Below are 10,389 nucleotides of genomic sequence, written 5' to 3'. Positions count from 1 at the left end.
AGTCTGGATTTCGAGCATGTCACAGTACAGAGACTGCTTTGATCAGAGTTACAAATGATCTGCTTTTAGCGTCTGACCGTGGCTGTATTTCGTTATTGGTGCTGCTAGACCTCAGTGCTGCATTTGACACCATTGACCACAGCATACTTCTACATAGACTCGAAAATTACGTTGGCATTAACGGAATAGCATTGAAATGGTTTAAGTCTTATTTATCCGACCGTTTTCAATTTGTAGCAATAAACAATGAGGTGTCCCGCAAATCACAAGTCCAGTACGGTGTACCACAGGGCTCAGTCTTGGGACCCCTGCTCTTCGCATTATACATGCTACCTCTAGGAGATATAATAAAGCGACACGGAATTAGCTTTCACTGTTATGCTGATGATACTCAACTTTATATTTCCTCGATGCCTCATGAAACCCAGCAGTTTCATCGAATAAAGGATTGCATAGTTGACTTAAAAATGTGGATGAGTAACAATTTTTTACTACTAAACTCGGACAAAACAGAAGTGTTACTTACTGGACCGAAAACTGCTATGCGTAACAACCAAGAATACTGCTTAACGATTGACGGATGCTCCATAAAATCCTCGTCATCAGCTAAGAATCTTGGCGTTGTATTCGACAGTACTCTCTCATTTGAAAGCCATGTCGCAAACACCTGTAAAATTGCATTTTTCCATCTTAAGAATATATCTAAATTACGTCATATACTGTCACTTTCAGATGCAGAGAAATTAATTCATGCATTCATGACATCAAGACTAGATTACTGTAATGCACTTCTAGGTGGTTGCCCTGCGGGCCTATTACAAAAACTGCAACTGGTTCAAAACGCGGCAGCTCGAGTTCTTACACGTACAAAAAAGTATGAGCATATAACCCCGGTTCTGTCAACCTTGCACTGGTTACCTATAAAGCATCGCATTAACTTTAAGATCTTGCTTATTACCTATAAAGCCCTACATGGTCTAGCGCCGCAGTATTTGAATGAACTTCTATTGTATTACAGACCTCCACGTACATTACGCTCTAAGGGGTCCTGTCAGTTGGTAATACCTAGAATTTCAAAATCAAGTGCAGGTGGTAGATCGTTTTCTTATCTAGCGCCTAAACTTTGGAATATTCTTCCCTGCACGGTCCGGGAGGCAGACACACTCTGTCAGTTTAAATCTAGACTAAAGACTCATCTTTTTAATCTTGCATACACTACACCTCCATAATATTAATCCTCAGAGGATTTAGGCTGCATTATCTAGATCAACCGGAACCAGGAACACATCCAACAACAAATGATGCACTTGTTGCATCAAAGAGTGCAGAACAGTACTCTACTCTCAGCCAGTCTTGTCTCTTTGTTCCAAGGTTACCGCAGGATGCAGTTCATGCCCAGACCTGATGGCAGAGCTGAGAATGGAAAGCGGTGACCTGACAAGTGCTAAGAGGATAGAGCTGGATAAAGGACGCGACAACTTTGTTTTTCCTACAACATTTCAAATGCTATTAGATTGTTAATGATAATCTTTAATCCTTAATTTTTATATTTTTACTAAGCCTTGTTGTGCAAGCACTGTTGAGCTTGTGCAGAGGCAGCAGCTTTTGCCAGAGGGGAACTGGAATCCCCTGGTTGGGCCTGGGTTCCCCTGAGGTTTTTTTTCTCGATGGGAGTTTTGGGTTCCTCACCACCGTTTGCATATTGTTTTGCACTATCTGCCTGGCCGGGGGGGCTGCTTTAGAATTCATACTTGTATTAAATGTGTCTCATGTACAGCTGCTTTGTAACAATGAAAATTGTAAAAAGCGCTATATAAATAAAGTTGAGTTGAGTTGAGTTGAGTTGAGCAAACCGGAAACTGACGAGGGTTCTTCCTGTTTAATACAGAAGTAATGCACGCATGCTCCGCGGGCACCACAGCAAAAATGGCTGCAAAAACTGTTTATAAACTCTCACTGCTGTGTGTGAGCACTTGGATGGGTGAAATGCAGAGCACAAATATGTATGGGAAACATGTAGTCATTTACATTTACATTTAGGCATTTGGCAGACGCTTTTATCCAAAGCGACTTACAGTGCACTTACAGGGACAATCCCCCTGGAGCAACTTGGAGTAAAGTGTCTTGCTCAAGGACACACTGGTGGTGGCTGCTGGGCTACTCGGCCAAACGACACTTCTAAGAAAGAAATAACTACATATTTATGGTAGAAAATGTTGCTAGAAAATTTAAATGTCTATGATTAGTATGCCCAGTTGAGACCTCTATAGCACAGGTGTCAAACTCAGTTCCTGGAGGGCCCCAGCTCTGCACAGTTTAGCTCCAACCCTAATCAAACACACCTGATTCAGCTAATCATCTTCAGGATTACTATAAACTTCCAAGCATGTGTGGTTAAGAGCTGGTTGGAGGTAAACTGTGCAGAGCTGAGGCCCTCCAGGAATTGGGTTTCACACCCCTGCTCTATAGGATCTCTGTGTAACCCAAAAATTGACATTTGAGGCATTGTGTCCTATGCAGCAGCACCGTGTCCTTTCATCTTTTGCACCATTCTTTGTTTCACAGTGTAACATGTATATGGCTTAATTTACAGTAATGCTGCTCTTGACTACAAATTATTGAGACCTGCATCATTTTCTCCAGTAACATTTTAACTTAATGGCCTACTCAATGTTTGCTCATCAGTGAGTGACAAAAAACCGCTGCACATAACCTGGGACAAAAATATAGCACAATTATAGTTTTTCATGACTCTAAATTTAAATGGTGGACAATTTATAACTTCGCTGGACGAATGGGCCTGGCACAAAGTCTGGTCTGTGTTTGTTGAGCAGTCTGGCCAGTGGTATTTTTATTAAATTTATATTAACATTAATTAACATATTTTTTATTATTTAAAACTTAGAAAATATTATATTGACTTCATTAGAATAATTGATGGCATGTGAAAAAATATTAGATTATTAATTGTGTAATCATATTTTAAGTGTCTATTAAGTAATCAATCAATCCATTATCCATCCATCCATCATGGGAAATCAGAAATATTATGAAGCTGATACTTTAAAATGTAAGCTATCTTTTTAAGAGCATGGCGCGCAAAACGGATCGCGCCCAAAACGGATCGCGCATACGCAGGCCACACAACGAACGTTTGTTCATTCCATGGCGCTTCACTTGGTGAATACAGAGCATGATCTCTTATTTAGTCTTATCTTCATGTGTTTATTGCGATTATTACTTAATCAAGATGCGACTTGATATTACATTATCGTATATTGACGTGTTTTGAAGTATATTTTACATTTAAATCTAGCATATGGGTATGCCTATTTCAGCTAAAAACATACCAAAGTATATTTATATTTTTTAACCTTCCGAAAGTGCAGTAAAATAAGTAAATGTTTCATTATCGATTTCAGTCACTCTTGTCTTTTATTGAATACTTTGTTGAACTTTGAGCAGGGCGCCAATATTTGAATTCAGTGGTTGCTCACTGATGGAAGATCTGTTTGACCTCAAAATTATTTCACAAGAGTTTTATGTACTTTGTTGTGTGCGGGTTATGATATTCTAGATTTTGCATGGCATAGAACATATTTAAGATGATTAGTCATCATTGTTGACTGATTATCTCCAGCAAGTTTGTGTTTCTTTCCAGAAAGTTCTTGGAACGTTCTGATAAGTTTAAACAGTAAAAATACCACCATATGTTTAAATGAAGCTGTTAAAACCGTGTCCTAACCAAACACGATGCGACACGCGATAAAATGTGTCTTTTCTATGTTAACCAAAGGTTTTGTCCTAACCAGCCTCGATAGCCCTGCGTGACGAACAACGGCTGTTTCTGTTTTAGAAACGGGACCCATAATATCTCTCTTCTGCTGTAGCGTGCGAGGCTGTGTGGACTGAGACAAACTGTTCTGATTAGCTGTGTCTTCTGATTGATTGACGCGTCCCGCCCCTTTTCAGTATGGACAAACAAATTGCTTATAGCAGTCGCGTTTGGTTAGTCGCGTAATGCACTTCTAGGTGGTTGCCCTGCGGGCCTATTACAAAAACTGCAACTGGTTCAAAACGCGGCAGCTCGAGTTCTTACACGTACAAAAAAGTATGAGCATATAACCCCGGTTCTGTCAACCTTGCACTGGTTACCTATAAAGCATCGCATTAACTTTAAGATCTTGCTTATTACCTATAAAGCCCTACATGGTCTAGCGCCGCAGTATTTGAATGAACTTCTATTGTATTACAGACCACCACGTACATTACGCTCTAAGGGGTCCTGTCAGTTGGTAATACCTAGAATTTCAAAATCAAGTGCAGGTGGTAGATCCTTTTCTTATCTAGCGCCTAAACTTTGGAATATTCTTCCCTGCACGGTCCGGGAGGCAGACACACTCTGTCAGTTTAAATCTAGACTAAAGACTCATCTTTTTAATCTTGCATACACTACACCTCCATAATATTAATCCTCAGAGGATTTAGGCTGCATTATTTAGATCAACCGGAACCAGGAACACATCCAACAACAAATGATGTACTTGTTGCATCAAAGAGTGCAGAACAGTACTCTACTCTCAGCCAGTCTTGTCTCTTTGTTCCAAGGTTACCGCAGGATGCAGTTCATGCCCAGACCTGATGGCAGAGCTGAGAATGGGAAGCGGTGACCTGACAAGTGCTAAGAGGATAGAGCTGGATAAAGGACGCGACAACTTTGTTTTTTTCTACAACATTTCAAATGCTATTAGATTGTTAATGATAATCTTTAATTTTTATATTTTTATTAAGCCTTGTTGTGCAAGCACTGATGAGCTTGTGCAGAGGCAGCAGCTTTTGCCAGAGGGGAACTGGAATCCCCTGGTTGGGCCTGGGTTCCCCTGAGGTTTTTTTTCTCGATGGGAGTTTTGGGTTCCTCACCACCGTTTGCATATTGTTTTGCACTATCTGCCTGGCCGGGGGGGCTGCTTTAGAATTCATACTTGTATTAAATGTGTCTCATGTACAGCTGCTTTGTAACAATGAAAATTGTAAAAAGCGCTATATAAATAAAGTTGAGTTGAGTTGAGTTGAGTTAGGATGAGGTGAACCTATTACTGTAATATATATCATATTATATCATCGTGTTTCAGACAAAACCCTTTAATGAAGTACTATTTCATACCTTTACTATTTTTGTTTCTTCTTCAGAAATTGCATCACTGCTAGGCTGTTATTAAATTTCCTGAAGATAACACTGTTGATGTTGTGCCTTCCACGTGGCTTGATATAACAATAGAGGTGTTACCTATTATTCTCATCTTATGCTTCAAACTTTTATTGTTCTATGTGTATCATTAGTCTATAGTTATAGTCTATTAGTATATTGCTATTGGCCATGTAACGAAGAGATAGACCTGACACTACACTTAGATCGAAGCATGTTGCATCTGTTCTGGTATATGCAGGTATGAAGAATTAGTTTGAGGTTTCTTATGTTTTCGTGGTTTATGCTGATTGTCTTTTACTGATCTTTTCTTTATTTCCAGACAGCTACGAAGAAGCTAGGTGCAAAGCAAAACAGACAACCATGATCAAACTTGGAGAGTGACGAAGATGAAAGTCATATTCAAAGAAAAAGAAGACCACCAGCACGATACCAGAGAGCATTAGCTAGTGGTACAGTATAGACTTTTTGTCAATACAGTATTAATACTCTACAAAGTTACATTTATGGTTCACAATTTATAGATACTTGGCGTGATTAACAAAATGTAGGTACAGATATCTGTAATGCAGCTGTTCTGAGTAAGACAACTGATTTTTTTAAATTATTTTAAAATATTTATATCACATTATATTCACACATTGTTTGCATCACTCCCTTTGTCTATATTAGAGACTATATATTAGGGATGGGCATTTATAGCAAAAATAATATTCGAAGATCGATGAGAACTATTCGAAAATTGTTTGAAATTCGCACCCCTCCCCCACATGGACGCATGTACAGTATTACACACACACAAACGGAGAGAGAGAGAGAGCACATTTACGCTTCAAATCAGTATGACGGCACACTGCTTTATGTATTATGGAATATGCAATCTTACGTTAAGCAATACATTAAAATAACGTGCTGAAACAAATATATTAACAACCGAATGACGGCACTTATTAACAGTACGTCGATCAGCATCAACCGCTCATAATGCTAGGACATTTCCCTGTTCGATATGAGCAAGCACATTTATACCAACTAAAAAACAGCAGTGTGATTAATCAGGAAAATATATTAAAGCCATAAAGATTTTAGACAAGACTTAAAAGGCGTTAAAACATATTAACCGAATGACGGCATTTATTAACAGTTCGGAGCGATTTCATGCATTAATAGTTCATAAGGCTTCAGTTTCAATTGTCATGAAAAAGTTTCTGCAGTCTGGCAGTGATCGTTTTTCTAGACTAACAGTAAACTCGGGCTGAACAAACTCCATTAGATTTTTAAAACCCTCTCCCGCGACAAAGCCGATCGGAATATCCTTAGCGATCATCTTGCTAGTTAGAGCCGTTATTTGCTCGCCCGTTTGGGATCCAAATTGGTTGGTCTGACCATAAACTAGCAACTGATTGCTGACCTGTGGATGGACCTGCTGGGTGCTTCGCCCTGAAATGATTGTGCATCGTAGTTGTTGATCCATGATAAGCCAGCTTTGCATTGCACAGTTTGCACTGCACTTTATTCTCATTCATTTTATTAAAGGACCCCCACACAACACATTTTTAATATCAATTTACCGTTTCCGTTATGCCACGCGGGTCTACAGTGTGCGTAACTTCGTTACCAATTCTTGTGGGAAAATGTTTTGCTCTACTGTCTCTTGATTGACAGCCTTTAGGTTTTAGGTGCGTTGTTATTGGCAGCGCCACCCTTTGGTTACATGAACGCGTTACACGTGAAAACACGGCGAGTTTTTTAAGATCGCACACACTATTCGAAATTCGATAATTAAATATACTATTCGAATATTCGAAATTCGTGACTCATCCCCACTATATATATATATATGAAAGTAGTGCAGGGTGTAGACTGGGTTTTTGGAATGTTCCGAGTTATCTCTTGTATGTAGAAGCGTGAGGAGGTGAAATATACAATTTGCTTTGAGAATTTTTTTAAGCTTTTATATAAATGTATTGCTGCACAGTGTTACAACATTTTGTCAGTTCACTGGCTGGTTGCAACTTAAAATGTTGACCTTCTTGGCAGTGCTGTGAGCCAAGTGCTGCAATTAAAAGTATCTGTGGTTGTTTTTAAATGACGTTTAACTTTCTGGATTAAGTGACATCATTTCTCTGATAATATTTTTTAATAGATGATGATGTTGATGTAAAAAAAATGCCCAGAATTGCAAGCAGACACACGTGTGAGTTAATTGTTTTGATGAACTTATGTTTTCATTGCATAATGTAGCCTACCATTGATCTGCACATTTTTTTATTTTTTTTGGGCTAGTTGAGGAAAGACCATCAGCACCAAGGACCAAGCACACCTATATGTAAATTTATTTCTTGATGAGCTTAGTTTTTCATTGCATACTTTAAATCCAATGTTGACTTAATCCCACTGTTACATATCAACAATTTAGTCACACCATGAACCAAGTATTTTAGTGACAGAACTGGACAAACAGAGCCTTGTGTGTATTTTGCCAAGCACACATAGCCATCGCATCTGATGAGATAGCTGCAAGTAAGCCATTTTGTATTTTTCAGGTGTTTTTGAAAGTACCTTACAAACAGAGAATTGCACTGCTTCAACATCTGAAATCGAAGAACTTTATCAAGGTGAAAGATTTCAATACTTTGAATTTAAAAATATAAAGTTGTCATTTTTATACAAAAGAGAGTAATATATAACTGAGGAATAATTAATAAAGCCTATGCATAGTTAGGACATGTTTAATTTTGAAGAATAACATGTTCATTGTAATATTTTATTCCATAATCTCAGTTGACAATTTGTCAGACACATTTACACAGGACAAAAATCAGAGCACCAATGTGGTTGAGTATTAAATTTGCGGGGTGCTGAATTATATTTTATTTTGGTTACAGGTCCATTATCTAAGCCTTCTTTGGAGTAAAACTCCAGGTGATGCTGTGAGGAGGGTTTTACAAACAATTGCAACTAACAATGTGTGGGCTCAGTATAGGACGAAGGGTCGAAAGGGAAAGAAAGCATTGAAGACCTGGAAATTTGCAGTGTTATTACTCGTAAGTGTTACAAAAGTTGCTCTAACACTGTTGTGATATTGCATTTATGTTCAGTCAGCAGGCATATCGGTAAGCACACATTTGAATCATTATTGAAGTCTACTCAAGCACAAAGCTGATTCATATACAGTATAAACAGTGTCAGATCATGTTCTGTCTATCATGCACAGTGTAGAAAGGGTGTTATTGTACTGTCAATTGATTGGTTCCCATTTTCAGTTGTGAATAGTGTTGCAACAGATCACCAATCTCACGGTACGGATCATTTCACAGATCTTGGGTCACGGATCGGATCATTTTTCGGATTGGCTAATGTAAAATTCACTGTAACAAGATTCAAGATATGGAAGGAAGGAGGCAGGAACCGGCAAACATTTAAATAAAGATTTAATACAAATAATAAACAGCCAGCAGCCCCTCGCGGACGACTGCTGGCAACAAAAACATAAATGTTAACTTAACATGTGTCCGGGACCGGTCCTCTCTCTTCGACGGTCCGGTCGCTCGTTCTCTTATATGCTCCCAATCTCCTTCGTGATTCGAGCCCGGTTTGCGCACAGCTAGCGCTCATTCACAATTACTCACCGCTCTCGAACCACGGTCTCGCCCCGCCAACTTCACTACATTCACCATAGTTTATTACTATATATATTATTATTATTATAACTATAATCACTTGTTTTCGCAATCAATACATTGCTAAAAAATAGGGGCGCTTATTTAAATACATTTATAAATATGAAGGTGTTAAAGTACCCTATTTCATTTAATTTAATTTAACAGATTAATTCACATGATCATGTATATTCTATGCTGTCACACAGTTAGCAATGCATGCATACAAAAATTGCAATATGTTTAACATATAAAATAATATAAACGTGCAATCAGAGTAAACAGCTGATAACTGGATCTCTAGACATCAGATTATAAATGTGACGCGTGTAACAAGGTTGGAGATCATGAATTATCTCGAAAAACTTTCTTGGACATGTGCGTGCGTGCTGAAACTGTCTGATGAATACATTTACAGATAATCCGCGGGTCACATACGTTCCGAACCGTAGAGCACGATCCGTATAGATCATCCGTGATCAGTTTCATCACTAGTTGTGAAAACCTCTTTTAATTATATATGTACAACACTGAGACATTTGTAAAAAATCTCTTCGATGTTTATTTCAGAAAAAATATTTTCAGAAGCCTGCTGCAAGATGCATCCGAAGGAGTCTACAAAGGTGTTTTGTGACTGTATAGCAGACAACTTAAAGTATGCCCCACAGCGAGGGACAAGGGTAAGTTAGTGATCTTTTGCCACGTACAGTTTTCCTCCTTGGCTGCTTTTCTTATTATAATTTATTTAAGTCTTCATTTATTTGAGTCTTTATTTGTTTATTCATGTATTATGTCAAATGTAAAATTTCTATAAAGAAATAATTTTGTTTGGTTTCAGATTGATGGATCAATCTTTGTTTGACATTGTAGATCCTACAGATCTAAGCTTTCGTAAAGAAAGTGGAAATTTAATGTTTCACAACATTGTTATTAAGAAACCACTGGAAATCCATATCTACTGCCCCATTTCCAGAAAATCTGGGACACTTTGTAAAATGTAACTAAAAATAAAATATAATGACTTCGAATTGATCTTTGGCCCAAAGAAGATGTCTCATTCAAACATTTGATAACGTGAATGACGTGGGTTTAGAGATTTTTAAATCATTGCATTCTGGTTTTATTTACATTTGCAGTGTTCCGACACTTTCTGGAAATACAATTGTCCAGCAAATGGCATCAAATATGTTTGTTAGATCAATGTCAATATTAATGTTGGAGTTTGTTGGTGTGTGTTGGATCACTGTGAGTAAGCCTTAACGTTTTAAAGCAAAGCACTGAATTCAGTTGTATGTAAACCAAACTGAATTTATCATGATCAAAAATTGGAAATTAGGATTCTGTTCACTTCACAGGTGAAGAATGAGGAGACAGAAGAGAGGTGTACACAGAAGTCCAGTCAACAAACAGATTACAATTGTAGCATCCTAATAATATATGTTTTTCTTTTAAATTGCTGATACATGTTTAATAATTAAATATGTTTTAATGTTTAATTTGCTTATACCTTAGTTACCTAAA

The 10,389-nt window shown here is 37.9% G+C and overlaps 1 long non-coding RNA gene across 2 annotated transcripts; it reads left to right on the top strand.

The window, feature by feature from the left end:
* The first annotated feature begins 1,488 nt into the window (after window positions 1-1,488).
* On the top strand, window positions 1,489-10,389 carry LOC130412938 (uncharacterized). Of its 2 annotated transcripts, XR_008905423.1 has the most exons (6): window positions 1,489-5,280; window positions 5,529-5,658; window positions 7,753-7,824; window positions 8,095-8,253; window positions 9,439-9,548; window positions 10,224-10,389. It is a non-coding gene; the product is annotated as an uncharacterized LOC130412938 (long non-coding RNA). The 2 variants fall into 2 exon arrangements; XR_008905422.1 differs by having other exon boundaries at window positions 1,489-5,658.

The sequence above is a fragment of the Triplophysa dalaica genome, chromosome 23 (assembly GCF_015846415.1).
Source record: "Triplophysa dalaica isolate WHDGS20190420 chromosome 23, ASM1584641v1, whole genome shotgun sequence".
Classification (NCBI taxonomy): domain Eukaryota; kingdom Metazoa; phylum Chordata; class Actinopteri; order Cypriniformes; family Nemacheilidae; genus Triplophysa; species Triplophysa dalaica.
Note: the sequence above shows the minus strand (reverse complement) of the source record. Positions and strands in the feature narration are given on the sequence as shown.